The following is a 25,027-nucleotide window of genomic DNA, read 5'->3' as shown; positions in this document are numbered from 1 at the left end:
TGCTTCCCTCTAGTGATTAGTAAACTTCCTTTTTATTTCCTACCCTTATCCCCATGCCACCTTCTCTTGGGAGTTTTGATGCTAAGACCTTTTTTTGCTCATTACCCTTTGAGCATGCTATTCTTTTGTTCCATCAGATTCCATTCTTTTTGTGATGAGTATATTTATATGCTATCTAATAATAGTTTCCTTCCAGGAAATATATCCTTAGGTAATTTAGTCACTGTGCAAACATCATAGAGTGTATTTGCACAAATTAATATAGTTACAACAAGATATCTATGATATCCCCAGGCAACACAATCTTGTGGGGTCACCATGGTACATACATCTAATTTTTACTGAAATGCCATTATACACAGTATGACCTCACTTATTGAGGCTTGACTGTGTGCAATGCCATACCCTTTATCAAATGTATGTAGATTTATGCACACAACAAGGTGAGACTGATGACAGGTAAGAAAGCAATATGGTAGTGTTCTGAAAAGAACAAAATGCCAATCATCTCACAGTGGATGAAGAAACACCAAAGGAGAAGTCAAGGAACCTAGTAGCAATAATGAACAGAAGTCACTCTTGTGCTTGCCTGCTTGAAGCAATCAAGCATTATTACATGTACACTAAGACCGTCTTCTATATTCCTATGCAGTTTTAAAAGTAAACATTTTATTGAAGCGTGACATAACCACGTCCTTGTGCACAAAGCTTAAGTACATGTCCAGTATATTGCCACAAAGAGACACATAGATGCAACTACCTGGATCAAATAATAGATCATCATCAGTAACCCAGAAAGCCCTCTGATTTGTTGTTTTGTTGGGTATTTTGTTTTATTTTCCCATGCGTGTGTGTACACTTAGAGGCCAGAGGTAAGATACGCAGAACTTACTGGTTCTAATTTAGCTAGACTGGCTGTAACGCCCTAGGCCCTCACCTTCCACCACCTGCAAAACTGAGGTCATAATAAGTGTGTAACACTACAAAAGTCTTTTTACATGGATCCTGGGGATCTGAAGCCAGGTCCTCATGATTGCACAATAGGCTTTGATCTGAGCCATATCCTCACTCCCCAGCCCACAGAAGCCTCTTCGGTGTCCCTTTCAGATAATGCCTTTCTTTTCTCCTAGATGATTTTAATTTTATATGTGTTTGAAACAACGTATTTAAGGCATGTGGAGAAAGATAAAGTTGCCTCCTGCTGCAGCTCTCAGATGAAACCTGTGTGGGTGGTGATGGATGCTACAGTCCGTGGAAAGAAAGACAGAGCCTCCATTACTGGCGCTCTCTTGAATCTCCTAGAATGTCCTTAACTTTAGACACAGGTACTGATTCCTTTTCCTTACCTGGGACTATCACTTCTGAAGGAATTTACTGGCTAACAGTGAGCTTCTTTGCTGCTAGTTGATCTGAACCAGGTACTTAGTTGATTTAATTTTTAAGTAAGTGGAGTATAAAAAACTTTTATATTCTGCCGCGTAGTTTACATTCTGCTCTATTTCTCTAAATATTAAGACCACAGTCATTTATTATTAATTCCTAAAGTATTTATTGACCACTAAATGTGTTAGATTCTTCACTCAATCTTCTTTCCCTGGAATATTCCTATCCACTCTCTGAAAGGGTCTTTTTACAATTTGGCTTTTTTTTTGTGCTTGGGTCTTTTATTACTTTAATCATTATGATTTTTTTGATTTCCAATGTATGAGACCCAGTTAATTTTATAAATGGAAAATACCATTTATATTTCAATTTTAAAGCAATCTAAATTCACTTCTAAAAGTTTTAATTATTTCTTTATAATGTAAGGTTCATTTTTATAACTAATATTTTTGTTTATATACTCAATTATATACTATATAATTAATATGATTATATATAGTCACACTCTCAAAATTCTTGAGACATTTTATAAATGTATCATATTTAGCTTTTTATAGATTAATCTGTATAATGTGTAAAATAATAAGTGCCTTAGGTAGAATTACAAGAAGATACACATACACACGTGCATATATATTTATATACATACATATATACATATATTTATACATTTATTTATTTATTTGCCAAGGAAGGCACGAACTTTTATTGGTTCCTTGGTCCCCAGGGATAGTAGCCTCCTCCTCAGCCTTAGTGCCTCAGAACCCTGGTGTCATTGGTCTCGGACACCACTTTGCCATCCACGACCTTGCGGGTGGTTGTCTCTGGACGGTTTGCATGGAGTTGCTGGAGTCCAGGGCATCGCTGAGACTGAAGTCTTCGCCATCCTCCAGCAAGCGGCGGTAGGTGGCATTCTCAGACTCAAGCTGGACCTTGATGTTCAGCAGGGCTTCGTATTCCTGGGTCTGGCGCTGCCCCTCTGCCCGGGTTTGTGCCAGCTCTGACTCCAGGTGCAGAAGGATGCCGTTGAGCTGCTCCATCTGCATGTTGTATCGGGCCTCCACGTCCCTAAGGCTGTTCTCCAAGCTGATTTTCTGATTTTTCATGGCATCTAGGTCAATCTCCAAGGCCTGGAAGGTGCGCCTCAGGTCTGTGAGTGTGGTCTCAGCATCTCTGATTTCCACAGACTGGGTAGTGACCACTGTGGTGCTCTCCTCAATCTGCTGGGACCAGTACATGTCTAGTTCCTCACGGTTCTTCTGAGCCACCTCCTCATACTGGGCCCGGATATCAGCCATGATCTTGCTGAGGTCCTGGGATTTGGGGGCATCCACTTCCACGGTCAATCCAGAACTGGCAATCTGGGCTTCCAGTCCTTTACCTTCCTCCTCATGGTTCTTCTTCACGAACAGCAGTTCCTCCTTGAGGGCTTCGATTTCTGTCTCCAGCTGCAGCCTCGTGATGTTGGTGTCATCCACTACCTTTCGGAGTCCATGGATGTCACTCTCCACAGACTGGCGCATGGTCAGTTCTGTCTCATACTTGGCTCTGAAGTCATCAGCAGCAAGACGAGCATTGTTGATCTGCAGGACGATGCGGGCATTGTCCACAGAATTCGCAACGATCTGAGCTCTCAGGTCCTCGATGGTCTTGAAATAGTGGCCCCAGTCCTTGACGCCCTGGGACCCCTTCTTCTCCAGATGTTCCCGGATTTTGCTCTCCAGTCTCCTGTTCTCGGTCTCCAGGCTCTTCACCCTGTCCAGGTAGCTGGCCAGGCGGTTGTTCAGGTCTTGCATGGTCTCCTTCTCGGTCTGGATGCCACCCATCCCAACCAGACCTGCAGACCCCACGGAGCCACCCCAGATGCTTGAGGAGTAGGCCACGGAGGTCCGGGAACTGGAGCCCCCAGCACCTGCATAGACGCTGGCCGCGCTGCTGGCAGGCCGGACCCGCTGGCTGGGCGTCCGCACAGATCCCAGGGACCTGTAGTTGGTGGAAAACGTGGTGGAGCGGGTGGTGAAGCTCATGTTGTCTGGAGAGGAGAGTGAAGAGAGACTGGGACAGGGGTTCTGACAGCTCATACATATATTTATGAGAATATAAAATTATTTTTGTTATGACCTTGTGCCTTAGCCTAGGCTCTGAAATGATTTTACTTTCTTCGTGAAGCCTTGCTGGTTATGTTTGTTAAGTGGCTCAAACAAATGAACAGGGCTAATGTTATTCTCTGTAAAAGTAGGACTGGGAGACTGTAATCAGTAGGCATGGAGGTTAAAGAGACAGTTCGGGTCCAGAAAGCAGGCAGGATGTGGATAACTGGCCACTGAAGTTGACATTGTAGAAGATGTTGTGAGTAATTGGAATCTGATGGCTGGATAGGGGAGAGGAAGAGTAGATGTTTAGAGAGAACAGGGATATTGGCTAAAGAGTATCAGGCCACTGGAGACACATCAGATCCTGATGTTTCTCAGGGATGATTCCCTGAGGATTCCGCTGTGCCTTTCTCTGGCTTATAGGAGGTGCTCATTAAGAGCTTTCATGGACGTTCTTTTGCAGGAGTGAGTCTCTTCTCATCCGGAAAGAGTAAGAGTAGCATGTAAGAGGACTGGGATCATTTGAGGTGATTTGTATATGCACGTTCTCTTATATGGCAACCTTTGTGACAGGGAGAGCTGCCCACTTTGATGATGGAGTGGTGGCTTGATGGATGCTAGGCTCTTAGAAATGCTCAAGCCAAACTAAGAAAGAGGCAAACCTCAGTTCCATTGACCTCCACATTAATCAATCTCCCATGTTTTCAGCAATGTTTGTACAGCCTTATTGTGTGCATAAATCCATGCCGGAATTCCCCAGATAGAGTAAGCCAGTGGTTACCCAGGAGATGCCTAGGACCCGAAGAAGAAATGATAGGGAGACTGGATAGGGTGAGAAAATTATACCATGAAGGGGCAAGTCCAATGATAGAGGCCCAGAGAAAGTACTACTCTTGCTCTGAGTTCTAACCCATTCATGCCCTGGCATATTCTGACTTTCAAATGGTCTACTGTCAGGTATTTTCAAAATACATTCTAGATTAGGGAAAGGTTAATAACTAAACCGAGATGATCCCAGATATGAAGAGTTGGAATGGAGATGAGTAACCTTGCAAAGGAAAATGGTGATGGTTTAGTTGTGGTAACAGAATAGCCGGGTAAAACACAGTTTAAAAACCTCATTGTGTGTTTAAGAAAGAAAAGATTTTTTTTTTTTTTTGCAGTGCCTTTTTCTCAGGAGTTGTTGTCAGCATCCCCTTCCCCCACGCCTTGTTTATCCACCCTTCGCTTTGCATGACACTGGGTCCTTGCCTCTCAATACAGTGACCTATATTACACGTTTTCCATTTATGTGCAATAGCCATCTCGGCTGTTGTTCTGGGGTTGGTAGTGATTCTGTAATTTCATTCCCTCATTAGAAGCCGTGTGTTTATTTATTAAAGCTGCACACTGCCCAAAGGCAACGTACAAAAAGTATAGAAATACCAAAATTAAATAAAGGTTATTATTGCTGCTATTTTATAAAGCTTGTCCATCACAGGCCTCTGCCTACAAAGCAGAAGGTGGAGGCTCTGTTAGCCAGGTGCTATGCACAACCTTAATTAGCAAACCTGTGCTTGCCTTCTGCTGCCGTCAGGGGGTTGTAGGTCAAGGCTGCAGTACAATGCAAGAAGGTAAAGATCCACCAGAATCTTCCAGAAAAAAAATCTTCAGTCTCTAAACTACTCATTCAAGTATCTCCCTAGAGTCATCCTGCGGAATTTAAACACTCTAAGAACACCAGTCCAGGGACTGCATGGGCCTTTCTGTATTTGTTTGGGTTCATTTCTTTAAGGACAGCTAGAAAACAGACATGTGACATGACTTCATGCATGAAATAGTCACAGAATGCCTAATGTGACTTGGTAACTTGGGGGTTAGGAAGCCAGCAAGCACCACCCACAGTGATTTATGTCCATGATGGAGCTTACATTCCACCAGCAAGGCAGCAGGTGGCCACGTTATAAGTGATGTTCTGCTGCATGGAGCTCTGAGTGGAAATACGACAGGGGGAAAGCATAGTGTGCCCACTGGAAAGGGAGTCTGGGTTCTGGTTCTGTATATTGCTTCAAGTTCTCACTGATAAGATGCTATGAGCAGACTCCTGGCCGATAACCATGTGGAACTGAGGGAAAAGCCTTCCAGTGGAAGGAATGGCAAGCTCAGAGCTCTGAGCACATGTGAACAGAAGTAGAGACGGTGTGTTTCCTCAAACAACTGTCCAATCTCTGTAATAGGAAGTTTGTTAATGAACTCATGTAAGGACCATACCCATGGAAAAGAAAAAAGTGAGTTATGGCATCTTTGGGTGAATGCTTCTTACATCATATTCTCAGCGACAAATCCATTTCAAGCTTTCAGTTAATTTTTTTTTCAAAGTCTCCATTATTTATGGAGGGTCATTATGCCAGGGTCAGCTCTACCACCCATGCCTCAGTCCAGACTGCATGGATAGGTTTCTCTCCTCTTTTTTAGCCTCAGCTAGTATCAACACTCCTATCAGGAGACAACTGGGACTGTTCCTTTTGTAGTGAATGGGGTGTAAGTTTGAGACTAGAAAGATGAAAATGTAGAGATCTAGATACTAATGTCACTTAATGGCTGACATCTTGGCCAAGTCACTTCCTCCTTCTGAACCTCAGATTGTAAGAATAGAAGCTGTCAGTAAAAAAGATCGATATACTGTATTTGTAAATACTGGCTCTGTCCCAGCTCCATACCAGCTCCCCCACCCTGGCAATTAAGAGTGTCTTCTTCCCAGTCCTGTCTCTTCTCTCCTCTTTCTACCTTTCTCCTCCCTCTCTCCCTTCCTCCCTCCCTCTCTCCCTTCTTATCTCTCTCTCTCTCTCTCTCTCTCTCTCTCTCTCTCTCTCTCTCACACACACACACACACACACACACATTTACACACACCACTACCACCATCTTTTAGTTAGGTCTGAGATGAAAGATTCTGAGAAGCTATTGTGGTAGCATTCAATAATTTCTACTCTTTTTTTGTATTTTTAGTTTGTTTTTGAAAGGTCAGGGAAGTTCTATGGCTTCTCATAATTCATTCTCTATATTTTTCTGCATCTCTTTCTCTGTCCTTCTATGTCTCTTTGTCTGTCTGTCTGTCTGTCTGTCTCTCTCTCTCTCTCTCTCTCTCACTGTGTGTGTGTGTCTGTCTGTCTGTCTGTCTGTCTGTTTTTGGTGTCTGAAGAAATCTACCTAGGGCAACTGGCCTATAGCCACCCTGCTCAGAATCCCTTCTGACTCTTCTGGAACAGGACCCATGTTTGGTCTGGGCAGTAAATGAAAGCAGGTTAGGATTTTGGGTGATAAGGCCTATAAGAGCTAGTTACCAATCTTTGCCTGCTAATTTTTTTAGTGCAGGGTGCTTATCTCTCTACAGGGACAAGAAAACAATGAGAAAAATGACAGGACAGGCCTCACCAGGAATGTTGTAAGGCTGACCATCACTTGAGGCCACATATCAGGCAGAAATGATTTCTAGGTACCAGGCACTTGGGGAATACTGAGGCTTCCGAGACAGACCCTTTAATAATCTTGCAGCTCCTTATTTTTCTCTACTGGCTGGAATCTACGTTCAGTAGGGTGACTGGGACTGTGAAAGGAGGAAAAAGAAAAGCAATACCTAAAAGATCTCTTTCCACATGTCCTTCACCCTGTGCTGGTGGACGGTCTGGCAGATTCTGGTTTCCTGGAGTGTCCCATCCTAATGTATGCCAGAAAGGAATGTGGTTTATTTGCACATGATGTCTCAGGACCCTTCAGCTGAATCTGCCTACAAGGAAAGGAGTCCGGAATGGAAGATCAACAGGGCTGGGGCGTCATCTTCCTCTTTAGTTTTAGTTCACCGAATATGCTTTTGTAAGCTTCTTCCGATGGGGTGGCATTTGAGCCAGTTTCAGTGAGAGGAGGGCAAAATCACTAACAAGGAAGCTCATTCCATTTGTGCCACAAATCGTTAGCTGCCCATGATTGAATGTGAGCCAGGTGTTCTTCCTGTACACTTCAGCGAGGGGACCAAGCCTTCCGGAACTTAGGCTCACAAGTGTGGTTTTGCCCGTTCTCCTTGCCCGAAACTCATTTCAGAGAACACTGCTCACCACAATAACTTGGGTTTTAAGGAAAAATGTCTCCGGTGATACCAACAAATGGAAGTAAAAATAATCTTCAAAACTCCTTGTAAACATAAAGCAGCATTGACAAAGCTTGTGACAAAGAAGCAGAGGAGACAGGAGAGGAAAGGAAACTGCCAAGCCCAGAGCCCATCTCTGGTGCTGAGCAAGGGAGCTCCCATTCAGTTCCAGACAAAGCAGACCCGGTTCTCTTTAAAAACAAAACAGACTGTGGTTGGATGAACAGAAACAAGTGATGCCTCGAGTGTGAAGTTCGTGCCCTTAATTAGAAGCTGCAGCAGTCTGAAGCGCTGCATTCTGGATCTAACACCTTTTTCCCCAGGTTAGCAAGCTTCAAGGTGAATGTTATTATTGTTATTCCAAATGGTTACACAGAGACAGAAGCTGAGTGCATTTGCAGTTATTCAATAGAACAAGGTCCTGCTGGGCTCCATGATTTTTATTTGAACAAAAATGGTGTTCTTCTGGTCGGTCTTATCTGTGCAACCGGGACACCACACACACACACACACACACACACACACACATACACACACACACACCATATACTATAGAGAGGGGATGGGAGGTGGGAGAGAGAAAATAGTTCATGGAGCTAATCTTTCCCAGGTCAATTCAACTTCCTCTTGGGAATGCCTTGTGCCATTTATGATGTCATTACAGGAAGTGTCTGGAATTAATGTGCTGGGGCGGAGCGACAAAGACACCACCTGGACTTAAGGTGGGTCGGACCTGTGGGTTGGGTATCTTCTTCATCCCCACTGCCAGAGCCTCCTAGCAGAATGATTGCACTTCAAACAGAGCATTCCCATCACCAAGCGATGAGCTAAAGAGCTGCTCGTGAATAAGAAACTCTCAAGGGGCCACAGTGGGCCGGGCGGAATGTGGCTATAAAAGGCAGCTGGGTTTCCTCATACCTGTGTACCAGTGAGCCCCATCTTTCGATAAGGCTTTCTCAGCAGGACACAAGATCTTATCAAATGTTGTTACATACTATTTAGTCTCTCGGGTGACACAAAAGAAATGACACCAACCAGCAAGGGGAACAAAACAACATGAAGAAAATCAGAGGCTGTGCAAGAAAAGGGCTCAGTGGGCTGTGCAGCCATTATTGCTGGATGCTGTTCCAAAAAGCTGAGTTAAAACACGGAGAGAGAGAGAGGGACAGACAGAGAAAGAGAGAAGGGGGGTTTCTGGAGAGGAGATGTGAACATACGGGAGAGAAGTAGAAAATAAAAATGCACCCTGGCTGCTGAGATGGGAATGATATTTGTTTTCTTGGGCGCTGGCGAGGCGCCACGCTCTGTACCCTGCTTTTGTCCTTCAGAGTCGCAAGAGCCCGTGCTTTAATGCCTGCAGGTTGACCATGCATTGTTATTATACAGTCTTCATGTTCACATCATGTGTCATCTGACCAAAGGAGAGTCTACAAAGTGAAAGGGCTCATGCAAAATTTATGCTTATACGGCTGTTTCAGTCAGTGGAAAAATCAATACTGCAGGCTTGATGCGCAGAAATGACTGAGCACTCTCTGACTGACACTAAAAGCACCCGGAGATTGAGAGTTGCATTTGCTGTTCAAGGGATCGAGTGTATTAGGGCTCTTGTAATAGTCTGCTCACCTTATATTAGCCTTTCCTTGGGATTATTTTTTGATAACAATTATGATTGTGGGGTTTAAGGCAATTACACTATTACAAAGAAAAAGCTGCTCTTTATGTCCTGTAAAGCTGTCATATATTTCACACTGCAACCGCCTTCCAATTATTTTGCTACAATGCACTTTGGAAGCAAAATGTCCTAACTGATATATATTAGTCCTTTATGTTTTATAAATAAAAATCAAAGCCATAATGTAATCCTTCAAAAGGAGCTTCTCAGTTTCCCCAGATGTGATTTTAGAAAGAGCCGAGCTGAGCAGTAATGGGCTCCACATGCTTTGAAAGAGACTCATTGAAACGTCTGTGGTTCTGCGGGAAGAATACCATTCAGGGTGCTGCTTAGGACCGGAGAGAGAGCAGGTGTCTGGGAGCTAATAGTTCTGTTAAGTGGAGGGGCAGGAGGGCTTTGATGAAGCAAAAAAAAAACAATCCTTGAAATTAATTCATTCAGAAAAGAGCTCGACACATTGTGACAGTACATTAAACAGCCAGCAACAACACAAAAAAGGATTTCTTCGTAGCCTGCAAGCACTGTTGTGAAGAAGATTTTATAACTGTGCTGGGTGGGCCTCAGATGTCAAAGGAAGGGGTGCGGGTGGATATAAAGACCGGTGCAGGGAAAAATATATATCAATAGAAAAGGAAATTTATAGGCTACGATGAACCCTTGCAGTAGGGAGCTGGAGGTTAGAGAGAGCTGGAAGGAAGCTCATTGAGACTGGGTGGGAGGAGGGTGGGAGATGCTATTGTCTCCAACTCTCAAAACCATGAAGCAAGTCACTCAGTCAGTTCAGTGGGGCTGGAAGTGTGGCCAGCCTAGCTGAACTGCCCTAGAAAAATGGAGTTACTGTGAGCACCCAAGTGAGCGAGCCCAGTTTCCCCAGCTTCCTCTGGCTGTTACAAAGTGAACAGCAGCATTGCCTCAAACGGCTGGAAGCACAGTGACAATCGGGATATGGACTAAGTGTATATGCCACACACTGTGTGTATATTTCACAGACATTCCCTACTGAGGAGATCCGGCTCTGTGTGCATCATGAAATAGAGATAGGAGCCTGTAATTCTGCTGCTTACAAGGTCCCGGAAGGAGAGCTGCCTGGAGCCAGGAGTTTGAGACCAAGCCTAGCAAGACCTGATCTCCTACAGTAAGTAAATAATATAAATAAATATTTAAAGAAAACTAGTTATAAGAAAGAAAGGTCTTGGGGTTTAAAAAATTCCATGTAGAGAAGACTTCCATGCTCACTGGGCTGTCCCGTTGTCACACAGAGGCACAGACAGGTGGCCACTAGGAGTGTCCTCGTGCAGGGACGGGCCAAACATGGAAAGCCTAGGATGCAGCAGGGACCGTTCTCTGTCTATGGGGTCCTTTGATTCTCTGGCTGTGACTTATGATTTGGAAATACCCTTCTCTTTTCATCTCCTTGGTGAGAATGATTTCCTCAGCTTTTCTTGTTTGTCCTTTGGTTTTTAATTGGGAATGTCTTTCTTTAGAAACCTTTCCTGGGTGGATGTTTAGTCTGGGACTTCGTTCACTGGTCAGAACTATTACTTTAGTCTCATTCTTCTTAAGTATCTTTCTGACATTTGAGATGTCAACAATATTTAATAAGTCAATGTGTCTACCCCTCCCAAAATGGTAATGTCACTGTGCTTTTCTACGAATACAGTTCCTGTGAGTTTTAGAGAAAGCAACTGACTAAGTCCCACCCGTGGTTCTGGAATTCCACATGACTTACATACTAAAGAATGAAATGTACCCGCGATTTCTTAGGTAAAGGATCCATTCAGATCAGCAGGAATGAAAGACCCAGAAATAGCAGAGGAGTATTAACAAATATTCTAGAGATCTTCAAAAAACGGGAAGTACCTAAGCTCTGACAGTCTATGGCCTAGCAGCTGTCCTGAAATATTTTTCCACAGGTGACCGTTAACCTAAAAGCCTGGACCCACTGGGTTTTGGCTGAAGAGAAGTACTAGCCTGGGGAAGAGGGTTTATTATAGAATTCCTTCATGGTCTCGGGAGAGTGAGGTCCCTCACTAAACAATTGTTGAGGAATACCTGACATATTGCTAGCTAGATGCATGCTTCAAAGTGACTGGATCGTACCAGGAAAGGCACTGGATTTAAAGTCCTTATTAACACTGTGACACTAAGACCTCTCTCTAGGAATCTTTGAGCCTTAGCTTCTTTGTCTGTACAGTGGAAATGGTCATTCCTCACTAGCAGTGGTCATGAATCAAATGGTGGCTTTCCATGGGAATTCACCTAACACAGGCCTTGAACTATAACATAGGCACGAGAGATACGCTTGGCCTTTCTTGTTCCTTATTCAGAGCATTGAGAGGCTGAAAATCCCGCAGTGACTTGATCTGGAATAGGTCTCAGAACTGAGCAGAAAAAAAAAAAAGCTTCCATCTCTTTCTTTGGGTACTAGAAACATCCATACAACAATTGGCCAAGGAAACATAGTAGGGGAAAAAAAACCAAACCTGATCCTGATTCACAAATTCAGTGTCTACCTTTGCACTTCTATTCCCACTCCCTCCTCATCCGTGAGGAGTAGTGATGGCAGCTGCTGTGGATTGAACTTTCTCAGAAGTGAGCCCATTCTCGGAAAGTCACCTCATCCATACCTTGTGATAAACGGGCTGTTTTGTCACCCCAGATTTCCATAAGAGAGCTAAGACTCCAGCAGTTGAAGTAATTTGCCAAAGGTCAAATATGTAGGGTGGAACTGACATATGACCCCAAGAACTCTGGTTTAAATGATCTTCCAATAATATTCCTTAACTGTCACTTTCAAGTGAGGGTTAACCTAAATTATCTCAGTCTAAATTGTATGGCTTCTATTTTCTCTGCCCTGACATTGGGTTTTCCTCCTTCATAGTGCTTATCATGATGTGAAATGACATGCCATTTGAGTACATCTTTGGGTAAGTAAGTTATCTTGCCCCTAGAAAAGTCTTTGGCTTCCTTGCTGAAGTTCCTAGCGACTATGATAGGACCTGGTCCAGAAGAGGGAGTTCGGACGTATTTTCTGAGGGAAGAGTTCACTGATAGTATACCCAAACGTTGGCCAGAATAAATCCAGTAAGGATTTTGAAGAATAGGGGCAGGTGGAGAAAAGCCTTTGGTTTGACTTTTATTAAACTGAAATGTTGATTGTTTCTTAGAAGTTGCCCTAAGCCCCGGGGGTCTGCAGCTCTCTGCAGTTCATGGAGAAGAAAGGAAATAAGAAGAGTCATGAATGATATTTCAGATTCGCCCTGTGTTTGGTCCTCAAATCGCTTCTTCTGTCCCCTGTCCCATTTACCATGTTTGTAGAAGGGTTGGAGACAGTGGCAAAGGCAGCAAGACCGTCACAGTGTGATCTGCATGGCTAATTGCTTGGTAGTTCTACTTTTTAAAGATGATTTCTTTCTCCACTGGAGCACTCTACGAAAAATCTAAATGCAATTCTGTTCAGTCTGGTGTAGTAGTGAAAATCATTACTGTAGATAATAATGAAATTTTTTGTAAATCTTAAGCTATTCCTTGACAGAGCGAGTGTTCAGTTCTAATCCAGTCTGCCAGACAAACAAGCACACAGAGAGACAATAGTGTCTTTGTTAATAAGTGTGAGAGAAAGGTGAGCACTCGATAAAAAAAAATACAAGTCGTAAGGGAAGACTTTGTATGAGAAAAAGATATATTGCTATAGGGATAGCCTCTTGGGACAATGGCTTGGCAGATATTCTTCGGCAGAATCTACCAAATAAACTCAAGAGAGGGGAAAAAAAGCTATTTCTATGCCTTACAGAAACAAAGCAGACTTAGTTTTGCTTGATGGCAGCTCATTTAGCTCTGCCAACTCAGTTTCTAAGCCTCACATTAGCTCTATGAATTACCTACAGTGCTAGAAGACACTACATCTCCAGAACCCCCCCTTTTTTTTTTAAAAAAAGATGGCCATTCTTATATTCAGAAAATGAAATCTATGTGGCTGCTTTACTGACTGCCTCTGCCTCATTAGGACGGAGACCTTCTATAATGAAAACCCTTCGAAATGGAAGAATCATTTTGGGCAAAGTGTGGCTGTATATGGATGTTGAGGAAGACATGGGGCAATTTAGATCCCCTCAGAAAAAGACAATGTCTCTTTCTATAGGAAATAAAGCCAGGCTCATACCTGTGACAGCAGCACTTAGGGGCCTTGAGGAGGACTACTGGGACTTCAAGGCTACCCTAGACTACCTAGTGAGTCCTAGGCTACCTTTGACTGCAGTGTGAAACTCTGTTCCAAATATATATATTGGGGGTTTAGGATATTTTCATTGGGTTTTTGTTTCTCTACCCTGTGGTTGTATTTCATCTAGAAATAATTCATAACTACTCTCAATGAAGTCTACATCATTGACATTATTAGAGAAAATGTCATAGGTAGAAATTTGCAGGTCATTACTACCTTTGATAGAAATGTCCTCAAGTCTCTCTTGGTTTGTATCTTGTTTTAAGAAGTTGAAAACTGGCATGGGTCAGTGGCTGCCGAATTCCTGACTCCCAACATCAGCATGACAAGTGTGTGCCACTTCTCCCCAACCTCTTCCCACATCCAAGTCTGCTAGAGCAGAGTACATAAAATTCCTGCTAGTTACAAAAGAAAAGCAAATTCTGGGTTCCCTGAATGACTTTAAAGCAAGTCAAATAGATTTGGGGGACTTCATTTCTGGGGATTAGCGTACTATCCTGACAAAACTGGGATTTTCAAACTGTTATTATATAAAATCTCTAGAAATATGTCCATCTTGATCTAGTGGCAGAGATTTCCCTTGTTCCTAGACTAAATTATTGATGGTACAGTTATCACTTCTTATCTCTTCTTGAGGGACTCAACAAAATAACTTTCCTGCAGCCAAGCAGATAACTGAGAAAGGAGAGAGGGCTTTTTGTTATTTTTGTTTACTCCCTCTTATCCTTCTCGCTCTGCAGAAGTGGCTTCAAAGGTGGGTGCCGCCATGCTCTTGAGGAATACCAACTAGTTGTTCTAACCAAATATCTGACCATACCAGCTCAAGGAAGGAAGGGTTTATTTCAGCTTAGGCTTCAAAGAGGAGCCTACCATAGCAGAGAAAGCATGGTCACAGGAGCAAGCAGCTGCAGGTCACTTGTGACCACAGTCAAGAAGTGGGGGGCCGGGAGGGGAGGGAGAGAGATAAGCATGCTTAGCTAGCTTTCACCATTGTATGCAGTACAGGACTCCATCCTATGAAATGGTACTACTCACATTCCAGGTTGTTCTTCCCACCTCAATTAATCTAGCAGATGATCCCTCCTGTGCCCAGGGATTCATTTCTGTAGTAATTTTATGTGTTGTCAAGTTCACAATCATGGTCAGTCATGATACTGGATCTTTCTATTGAAATAGACAAAGATGGCATACAACTAAGTGCAGAAACAACTCAGCTTTGCAATGGCTTCAGGAGATGGAGTACAGGAGAGGAGTCTCTGCAAAGTGTCCATGGTGGTTCTCTTCCATCAACTGGAGGACAGACGTGTGAAGGAGCTACAGAACATTGATAAGGAGTCTTACAGTCTGCCGAGCCTAGGAACCATTATTCTTTATTTAACTGGATAAATAGGGAAGCACATTGCATTTGTTATTGTCCAAATAATACGGCAGCTGTCCGACACATCATTGAGAAGATGAGCTATGCCTGCTGTGTCTGTTAAGCCAGGTTTCGTCTAAGAACCAGAACTATGAAATAAGTATAATAGTCAGGGATTACATTTTTAAGGAATCCTTTTACTTTTTATTGGTGCATAATAATTGCACGTATTTATGTAACATGAGTTCTTGTCATTTATTATTTCAGTTAACCTGATAAACACAAATGGACATGCTCCTACGGGAGCAGTATCATTAGGTGGTTTACGGGAATGTTACCAGAGTTCAGATGTTTCAGTGATCACTGTCTATTTCTATGATCTAAAGCAAGTGATTCAGTTCACTCACACAACAAACAAAACTTGTTCTCAATGTTGGCCGTGTGAGGATTGCCTGGGTCCACATGCGGCAGCCATGTCAAGAAAACTAATGCCCCTGCATGCATCCAGGGCAGTATAAATAAGGTAATTATGCTTTTCAAATCCTGGCAGGCACCCTACAAGGTGCTTCGCACACTCAGTGTCTATCACTGCTAATACGCTGCACACTAACTATTGGCCTTGTACCCACTCTGTTGACTCATGCTTGCTGTATGGAATAATCTCTCATCTGGTTGTAATTTCACACATATTCCTATTCTGAGAGATGTGACTTTGATATGACAATCCAAGGGGAAAAAAGCTTATAACATTTCTTTATCCATATTCTTATAACAGATCTTTATCTTTAGACAAAAAGGATGGATATAGATAAAGCAAAAGAGAGGCCCATTAGTAGTCACCAGAAAAATGAAGGCTAAAGTCTCAATGAGCTGTTACTCCACACTCACTAGAATGACTCAACTACAAATAATAAATAAGAAGAAAGGGAAAGCAAATCCAAAACTGATACACAAAGTGCTGATAAGGATGTGAAGAAACAGGATCAGCTAGACACCGTTAATCAGATTACAAAGCCATACATCCACTCTGGAAAACTGTCTGCAGTTAATGGACATTTAACAGCAACCATGGTCTCAGTATTACCTAAGGGAAATGAGAACGCATGATGATGGAAAACCAAGTGTTTATAATTCTGTTATCCATAATTGTTAAAAACAGAAAATTATTCAGATATTCCTCAGCTGGTGAATGGATTAATAGACTGTAATAAAGTCATGCAGTGAAGTCCAAGGCAAAGGAAGTTACCCAGCCTTACAAGTCAGGAACGCAGCAAATGTACAGGCTGAATGAAGGGAGGCAGACTCAATGGATGCACATGGCTCTGACATTCAGGAAAAGGTAGACTACTGAGGCAGAAAGTAGATTCTTGGCTAGGAGCTGAGGGCCACGGATGGCTAATTAAAAAGGAACTTGATAGGATGTTTAGGGACAATTTTCAATCCTATTGTGGTGGCGGTTACAATGGATTATTGTGCCTGCCAGATCTCATAGAACTATATACTAAAAAGATAGATATAACACTGTGTACTCTGTAGGTCAATAAATCAAAGAAAATCCTTCCCATTATCAGACATACAAGGTTTAGTCAATTAACTAGGCAATAAAACATATCCTCTCAAATGGGTCCTTAAATACTGTCCCCTAATGACCTTCTCTGTCTTCAGTCAATGTCCCTCTGTCAATAAGTGATACTGTATGTCATTTTACTTCTTTCTATTTGTCCAAGCTATCTTACACATGGAATGGCTTCACCAGTTGCAGATGCGTGTCCATGTCGCTCGGGTTTAAGTCAGGTGTCATTCCTTCTATCAGCAGGATCACTCATTTGGAATTTAACATTTGTATTTTTTATCTAGATGCAATTTGTTTTCAAACTGATGCACTCACTTATTCTTATTTTATTGGACTGACACATACCTAAACAAGTACTAGAACAAACAGGCTAGTACTGGAACAATCGTGATTACAGGGAAACCCCTCGGTGGTGGATTTTCCAAACTCAGGCAGATTTCACACTGAATAAAATGACCCTCCTAGTCCATCAGGGAACTCTCAAGAAACCCTGTCCAAGAACACTGAGCATGAACATGAGGAGATGTAATCTAAAAGCTGGAAAGACCCTGCAGTGAGTTCTTCCAGATGTTGAGTTAGTGCCTACCCCCCACCGCCAGGGGGCCCACAGTCTTCACAACCCTTCTACTCCTTTCTTTAAAAGTTTCTTTAAAGGAAAACGAATAGGCCACAATTCTTAGGTACGTGGAAAGGAGAAGTTTCCATATTGATGGCAGCTGGCCCTAAGGAAAACTACAACCACAGGTTTCCTTGGAGTGAGAACAGAGAACACAATGATAATAAAGCGAATCTTGGCTAAGAGCTTGTGTGGGACAGGCACTGCTCTAGTACCCGCAGGGATGGCATCAATTCCTGTAAACTCTGCGAGGAAGGTATAAATACACAGCCCTTACTTGAAGCCCTCAGTCTAGATGCTTCAGATGTAAATGCAAGCACACACACACATGTGCCAGTTAGGCATATCATTTATCAGATCACACCTTAGCATTCCACAGTCAAGCATACTAATATTCTGGCAATTACACCTCTTTCTTGTGGCTGGAGAGAAGGCTTGATGGTTTAGAGCACTTGCTGCTCTTCCAGACGACCAGAGTTTGATTCTCAACGCCCATTTCAGGTGGTTCACGACCATCAATAGAGCCAGGTCCAGGGGGGATCCAAGCACCCTCTGGCCTCTGTATGGACTTTTCAAGCATATGCACAAACTTGCTTGCATGTATGCATGCCTTCTCTCTCTCACACACACACAATTTAAAATAATTCATGCTCATTATATATAGAAAGTGCATTTAATTGACATCAACTAATTAATAGATTTTCCCACCATCTTGACCTAAGTGATGAAGATATTGGACATCTGAGCAGCCCAGGAGTCCTCTGCACCCTTCCTCAGGCACCACCCTTCCCACATTAACTTACATCATGAATTAGTTTTCTATGTCCTAGTAATTGATTCAGGTGATTTCACAGGATCACCTGTGATCCTTTCCTGCCTTTGCCCATGCTTCTGGAAGTAGATATAATTTGTTCTTTTTATTGTTGCAATGCTAGCATATCATTTACACTCAACCACTTTTCTCTTGGTGGTTCCACTTCAGAGTTGGTACTTATTGCCATCAACTGTCAGTGTCTAGCCAGGTTGAGCCTCCATAAGCTATCACAATAGGGCAAACCAGTTCCTCCAGTCAGAACGAAGGCAGCTGGCCCACAAATGACCTTGGTTGTGTTTATAGCTCTAAGGCAGAGGTCCTACAAGACAAGCTTTTTCTGTAAAGGGTCATATAGTAAATAGTTTTGATTTTGTAGGCCTGGTGATCTTCATGACAAATACGGACTCTGACACATACAAGCAATAAGTAAAGAGGTACGTGTATACTTCAACACATCTTCAGTTGGAGAACCAGAAGGTGGTGAGATCTGATGAGTAAAGCTACGGTCAGGCCAAACTTCCTTTCTTGTAAATGCCTTTGAAGTCATTGAATCATTGGGGACCTGTTCCTTACTATGGGATCCTAGCCCTCTCATCCCTAACTCTTTTCTCAAGTTCATGATACAGAAGGTTTGATTTGCCACACACTTTGCCATGATGTGCTCCTCACCACCATCCCAAAGTAACAGAACTAAGTGATTGTGGATTGGAACCTCTGAAACTGTGAACAGCAACAGCAAAACCCTATAATTTTACAAGGACCTTATCTTGGGTGTTTGGTTGTGGTAATGAAAGGATGGCTACATACTCCTTGAGCAAGCATAATTTTGTTCTCATTTTATAGATGCCCAAAGTGAGTTTGGCGCTATTTAACACCCTGCACACTGGTGTCAAGTACGCGGTGTTCTTCTGGCAAATCCGTGAGTGACCCTCAGAGTATTCGTACCTCCTGAAATGATATGTGGAAATTTTATGTCTGGGGCATATGTATTTTTCTGTAGAGCAGATCTATAGCTTTAATGAGCATTTCAAATATGTCCCCAGATCATGAAAAACTAACATCTAAACAGAGAGATGAAAAATGAAATCATGAGAAATGGAAAAAGCCAAATGGTTTATTGCCATACATGTAGCTGAGGCATGTTTTTCTAAACAGTAAAAGCAACACATCTAAATTCTGCATTCAAATATAAAATTTCAGAAAGGGATATTTTTCCTTCCTTAGAAAAATAGTGACGTTTTGTCTGAAAAGCTTCTCCCCTTTTGTATGAGCATTGCCTACAAGGTGTGGTCCAGCAGTGTCAAATTTACAAGCAAGTAAGTGAGTTTGATGCAGAAACACTTGGTACCACTGCTGTTTCTGAAGGTCAATAATCCCACATGAGTAAAAATATCTGTAGCTCTAAATTTGTATCTTTATAAACGTGCTGGTGGGCCCCACCACGTATGGGTTCTATATCTCCAAAGTACTTCCTGCATCGAAAAGAACAGCAAGACAGCGAACACATAATTGTTAGCTGTATTTCACGCTCACAATTCCTTTGAGAAAGGTCCTAATTAGTCTAAGCTGTGTTTAATGTAAATCAAGTTTCACTTTCAAAATTTCAATGGCCCCATTCTGACAGAATGTAGATTTTTTAATGCTATACATAAAACATGGGGGCTAGTAAAACACTGTAATGACAGGCAGGGAAGAGCAGAAATCAATACACGGAAAGTTACTGAAATTAGGTAGGCATGACCTCCCGTAGCTGCCTTGGAAAATAACCCTGAACATCAGACTTTCTAGGTAGTCGTTGAGGGCGGGGACTTCTGTCTTTAAACTCACCATTGTGCACTCCGTCCAAGCTTCTGCAAGCGATTTCTCTGAATTGCCAGGAGGAAAATGCTGAAGGGCCTCCCTGCACGAGAAGCGTGGTGCTAGACAAGCCTTGAGACACTGCTGAGATTCTCAATGCCCTGATTTATTTTACAATGTAATTCAATTATGGAAAATAGAGCGTGCTTTTATATTTTTCCAATCCTCTTATACACCAAATCACAAAGGCAGATACCTTTTATTAGTGTTTGATAACATGTGGTTAGCAGGGTTATAAAGGAAAAAAAGAAAAGGAGTACTTACAGACTTAGTGTAAGCTATGATTAATTTTTATTAAGAGGATACATTCATAAGTATGTATAAGTCATGAACTGACAATTTTTTCAAAGATCTTTTTTTTTCTATGAGTTGGGTCGTTCTTTGCTATTCAGGATGCAGAATTGTATATGAGATACTTGAGTGTCTACAACGATGTATGATAAATGAAGTAGCATGCTACTTATACGCTTATCATGCTCCCTGACTAGCAACAGGTTCAGCAAAGGGCACAGCAGTAAATGAAATTTTCCACCAGGACAATATATCATCACACGAAATGTATGCGCTGGAAACTTACAAGCTTGCTCAAGATGCGGACAAGGTGTGAAATGGTAAAAAATGAAAAGCGGCACGTCGAACCACAAATTTCAAATTCAAGCGAATATTGGTTGGAACTGATGCCTTGGCTGTTTCAGACCACAAGAGTGAGGGAGAAGATGCAAACACTATCTGAAGGCAGGAATACGTTTCTGTTATTACCAATGCCACAGAAGCAGGGTAAAGGGCATAGAAGTGTGTGTGGCTGCTGTGATATTAATTGAGAAAGAGGTTTCCGTGATATTTTCTGAGGAATCTTCATTATATTTAACCTTGAACAAGTCCCTTAATACTCCTACAATTTAATTTTTCTGGTTGCTAAATGCAAGCCAGGACAAATAATCTCTGAAATGTCCTTTTTATAGAAAAGAGAATTTTGTGGCCCTGGTTTTTATTTTGAGACCACCAAAAGAAATGGTCAGAGTGGAGGGTTTCCAGGGCATATTATAAGCAGTTTTTCAGGAGGATGTTATGATTGCATTTCGATACTTAACCCAACAATAAAAGTATCCACTCAAGGGCTATGCCAGAAAATGCAAATGTGCTCAGTTAGTATTTTCTTTCAATAATTATTACACCTCGTAGTTTATTCTTGTCATCTTTGATTTCCTTCAAAGCCCCTGAACAATGATCCTGCTGAAGAAGTGTCTGTACAATCCAGGAGGGGCAAGCTAAGTCCCCTCCACACCCCCTCCCCCGCCACATGCATTCACATCGGGAGACACCAAGGTCCTCTGTTGATAGGCACTACGCATCCCATTTCCCTTTGCCCGCGACTTCTGGTGACAGTGTGAAGTGACAGCTGCAAGGGTGAATCTCCTGCAAGTAGTGTCAATAGGTATAAATTACAATAGACCTCGGTGACAGCTACTCTGAAGAAGGGCTTCCTGTATGTTAAAAAGCTCAGTAGAGACAATGCCCAGGAAGGAGAGGAATAGATGCAATCTGATGTAGGCCATGTCTTGTCAACGCCAAGGACCTTTGAGGAGAAACAGCCCGAGACTCAGTGACATGGAAGGAAAGGGGCAGTGCGGGCAGGTTCAGCACCACAGCTGACCAGTTTGTGCTCCGAATGACTGAAATGGGGATGGCAACAACTGCCTCAACCAAGTCACCATGTGGATGAACGGAAACCAGCTGGACTGCCCTGAGCTTGCAGCTCGACACCTTGGAGTCATTCTCATTGTGATGGGCACTGACGCTGCTGTGATACTGCTTTTGTTTCTTCTTTCTTTTCTAGGAATGAGCGCCTGTGGATCTGCACCAGTAAAGATGGGCTTCTCAAAAGAATCGGCCGAGTGAAAGCACCTTGATAGTAAGAAAGGAAAAGATGAGATGATACTAATTAGGATAGGAAAAGTCGCTGGTCCTGAACTGTGAGGAATGGCTTGCATCACCATCGTTGTGGTACAGACTTTAGCTAAACAACCCAGCAGGTTAGGATGTGGGAAGGCAAAACAAACGGGCTTCTGAATACAGTGAGAAAGCTAAGCCTGAAAAGAATTGTAGAAGACAGCTTATATTCGGTTAGGTCTGGCAACAAAGTTATTTTGTTAGATGGTGCCCTGATCTGGATTATTTTACTCCTAGAAAGATGCTACATGTCATAGAAACAGACAGAAACAATGGTATTAATGATGCATGGGAAATTCAATGTGCTGGCAAGAAGATTGACATTAGCAGAAAGCAAGTTTTTTTTAGAAGTCTCCATTAAATAGTAATCTTGCTGATGTGAAGAACAGATAAGCATGATTAGAACAAAAGATGCTTTGATACCTAGACGGGGTGTGTTGCTAAGAAGCAGGATAGCCAGAGATACCAAGGAAGGCAGTTTCTAGGACCACACCTGGTGGACCCCCCTCTCCTCCCACCCCACCTCCTTCCTGGAGATGAACACATAGCTGCATTTTTTTCTTTACCTGAAAAAGAAATCACCGAAGCCAATAACTGATGGAAACTAATCTTCACAGCAAAATTCATAGCAGCTGAGGCTGAGGAGCACCTAAGGTCCCAGTCCTGTGTGGTTTCAGAGGTGCCATTCGCAGTACCTTCTCTCTTAGCATCCCAGGAAGACTTACCAATAGGCAAGGGTGAAAGTACCTGTGTGCTTATCAGAGACTCGGGACTATTCCCACTCAGGCTTACAATCTAATTATAATTACGATAATTTCCAAGGGTGCCATCTTATTTAATATTTGAGTGAACCGATTCATCATTAAAATAGAAACGTACATTTTTCCTAATAGAAAATTTACAGTCACCTTGGACTATTGTCCACAGGGTGGGGCTCGTATCGTACTGTGTGCTAAGCTTTCACTTACGGTGGAGTTTCCATACAATTTCTGTTAACACAAACGGGACAGGAGGTCCACATAGCTATGGGTAGCAGAACATTAAAGATTCAGCAATGCTTCTCTCTGAGCTGACTAGCAGTTAATGAAACATCTCCGAGGAAATAACCACACGCTCTGATTTCACAACTGGGAGCCTAGAAGACACGAGTGGGGGACAATTGAGCAGATGGATTGATATAATTAAAGTCATAAGGTTTTATGTTTTTTAAAGACTCTGCTGTGCAGGAAAATGAGTCACAAGGAGGTACAGCTATGTAACCATGTGGTGGGGGTGACACTCCTAAGCTTATATTCCTCATAGAACTCTGACTGCCAATGGGAGTGGTCTAAACGTACAGAGACGTCCCAAGACCAAGGTCTCTCTTGCAGCATTCTAACCATAGGCCCTCTGGACAGAATGGCTCCTCGGTGCAATAAGATGAAAATGCATGTTCCCCTGCAAACCCTTCCTTTCCATTGCAGAGAACAAGAATATAGCAGTGCAAGAAGCTTCACACTGATTCACGTCTATAAGGTACAAATTACCGACAACTTAAGTGACTTGAAAGGCACCTAATTTGGTCAAATAACAAATTGCTGAATTCAGGCTAAATACCACATTATTGAAACATTTAAAAAAATAATAAAAGCCTATTTTCTAAATAACCTATTTTTACGTTCTGTCTATGAACTCTCTATTGCTTGTGTTGGAATATCGCAATATTGAGAATGTGGACCAAAGAGCCTTATAGCTGGTATTCTGGTGCCAAGAATGAAGTCACTAGCTAGTAAAACATCCAAAGAATGATGAATTAACTCATGATTTGTATACATTTTGTAAGAAAATACCTTAAACGTTCAAGTTACAATGTTATCTACAAGAAACTAAAATATTACTAATGATAAGCTTAGAAACCAAGAAAAGTAGTTCCAGGAAGAATAGAAATATAACAGGCAGAATCAAGCAATTTTGTAGATGTCCTTAAGAGAGCACAAAACTTCATTTCATGGGCAAATCCCAAGTTCAATGCCATGGAAATTGATCCCATCGCAGCAGATTCTTTGCCTTTAGCATGTGCATTCTTTCAGACCAATGACACGGGCCATAACTACTCCTGATCTTAGCATGTCATGGAAACATGAAACAATTGCTACAGTAATAACATCTGCTCCAAATGTTGAGGTCAGTGAAATCCCTAATACCAAGAAGCTAAAGGAGAATTCTAACAACTTCTGCTCCTATTCATTCTACCCTGTTCTTGTCACTCTGTTGTGGCATAATACCACTAACATCCATTCTCCAAATATTGGTCCCTCTAGCTGGAGGGACGGACATGGATTCTTATAAAATTGAACACTTTTCCTTTTAATTAAAGAATTCTCAATCAGGCCTCCACAAGCCACATTCTTCCTAGAGGGATCTCTCTTTGTTCCCCAGCTTACAAATGCGGTGGATATCATTCTAGTTCACCTTGATTATTCATCAAGAGTCAGCCGTTTGTTTTGATCTAGAAGAGGAACAGGAAAACAGCATTGATTTTGTTCTTTTTTTTTTATTACTGACATCTTTGTAGCCTGTTTGTCTGGTGTTTGTGTTTGGAAAGAACAGTGAACAAACATCTATGTAATATCTGACAAACAAGTCAACAATGGTATATATTCAGATGGCAATCAAAACATAATAATTTTATCTGCTTCTAACATTTTAAACTACTGATGTGTTTTAGGAATCTATTTTTGGCAGCTTTTTATCACCGTAATGAGAAAAATCCAATAATTATTATATACTTTGACTTTTCTACCATAAACACAGTGAAGAATCATATACATCATTTTACATTTACTTCTTATAAATGGTTTGCACTTGTTTCAACATGGTTGGTAGTCATTTATAACATCATGCAGCAGAAGTGTCGTTCCATACCCAGGGGTTGTGACCCATAGGCTGAGAACAACTTTCCTAGGCCTTTTTCTAATTCCATTGAATCCTCTGCATCTGAGAGATGGGATGGGGGAAGAGCTTCACAGCATGGCTTTCAGTGGTAATTCTGGAATAAGATACCTGAGTTCACCCGCATTCTTATGATCTGAGATGTGAAACAGAGTCCTTCTTAGCTGCAAGACAGACGAGAAGATACTCTGTGTATCACCCAATCATTTAAAGTCAAAATTTCATCTTGTCTAAAATGGGCCAACTATATAAATTTTATAGAGTTGTGATGATTAAAATATGATGCTTATAAAACATTAAGTGTCTGGTATTTAATGCTGTGTTCTTGTAAGTTGATTGAATTTCTGAAGTCAAGTCCACAAAACTATGAAGGATGCAAAAAAGTCTCAGTCAAGCTAACCATATTATGATCCTCTGATTCTCTGCTTACCACACA

General features: G+C 42.0%; 1 protein-coding gene and 1 pseudogene across 2 annotated transcripts in view; both read right to left on the bottom strand.

The window, feature by feature from the left end:
* Pou6f2 (POU class 6 homeobox 2) overlaps positions 1 to 25,027 on the bottom strand; it is a 361,642-nt gene that overhangs the window by 187,086 nt on the left and 149,529 nt on the right. The window lies entirely within an intron of this gene.
* Positions 2,108 to 3,431, bottom strand: LOC142848902 (keratin, type I cytoskeletal 18 pseudogene; annotated as a pseudogene).

The sequence above is a fragment of the Microtus pennsylvanicus genome, chromosome 4 (genome assembly GCF_037038515.1).
Source record: "Microtus pennsylvanicus isolate mMicPen1 chromosome 4, mMicPen1.hap1, whole genome shotgun sequence".
Lineage (NCBI taxonomy): Eukaryota > Metazoa > Chordata > Mammalia > Rodentia > Cricetidae > Microtus > Microtus pennsylvanicus.
The sequence above is the reverse complement of the archived record's forward strand: the minus strand, read 5'-3'. Positions and strand labels throughout refer to the sequence as shown.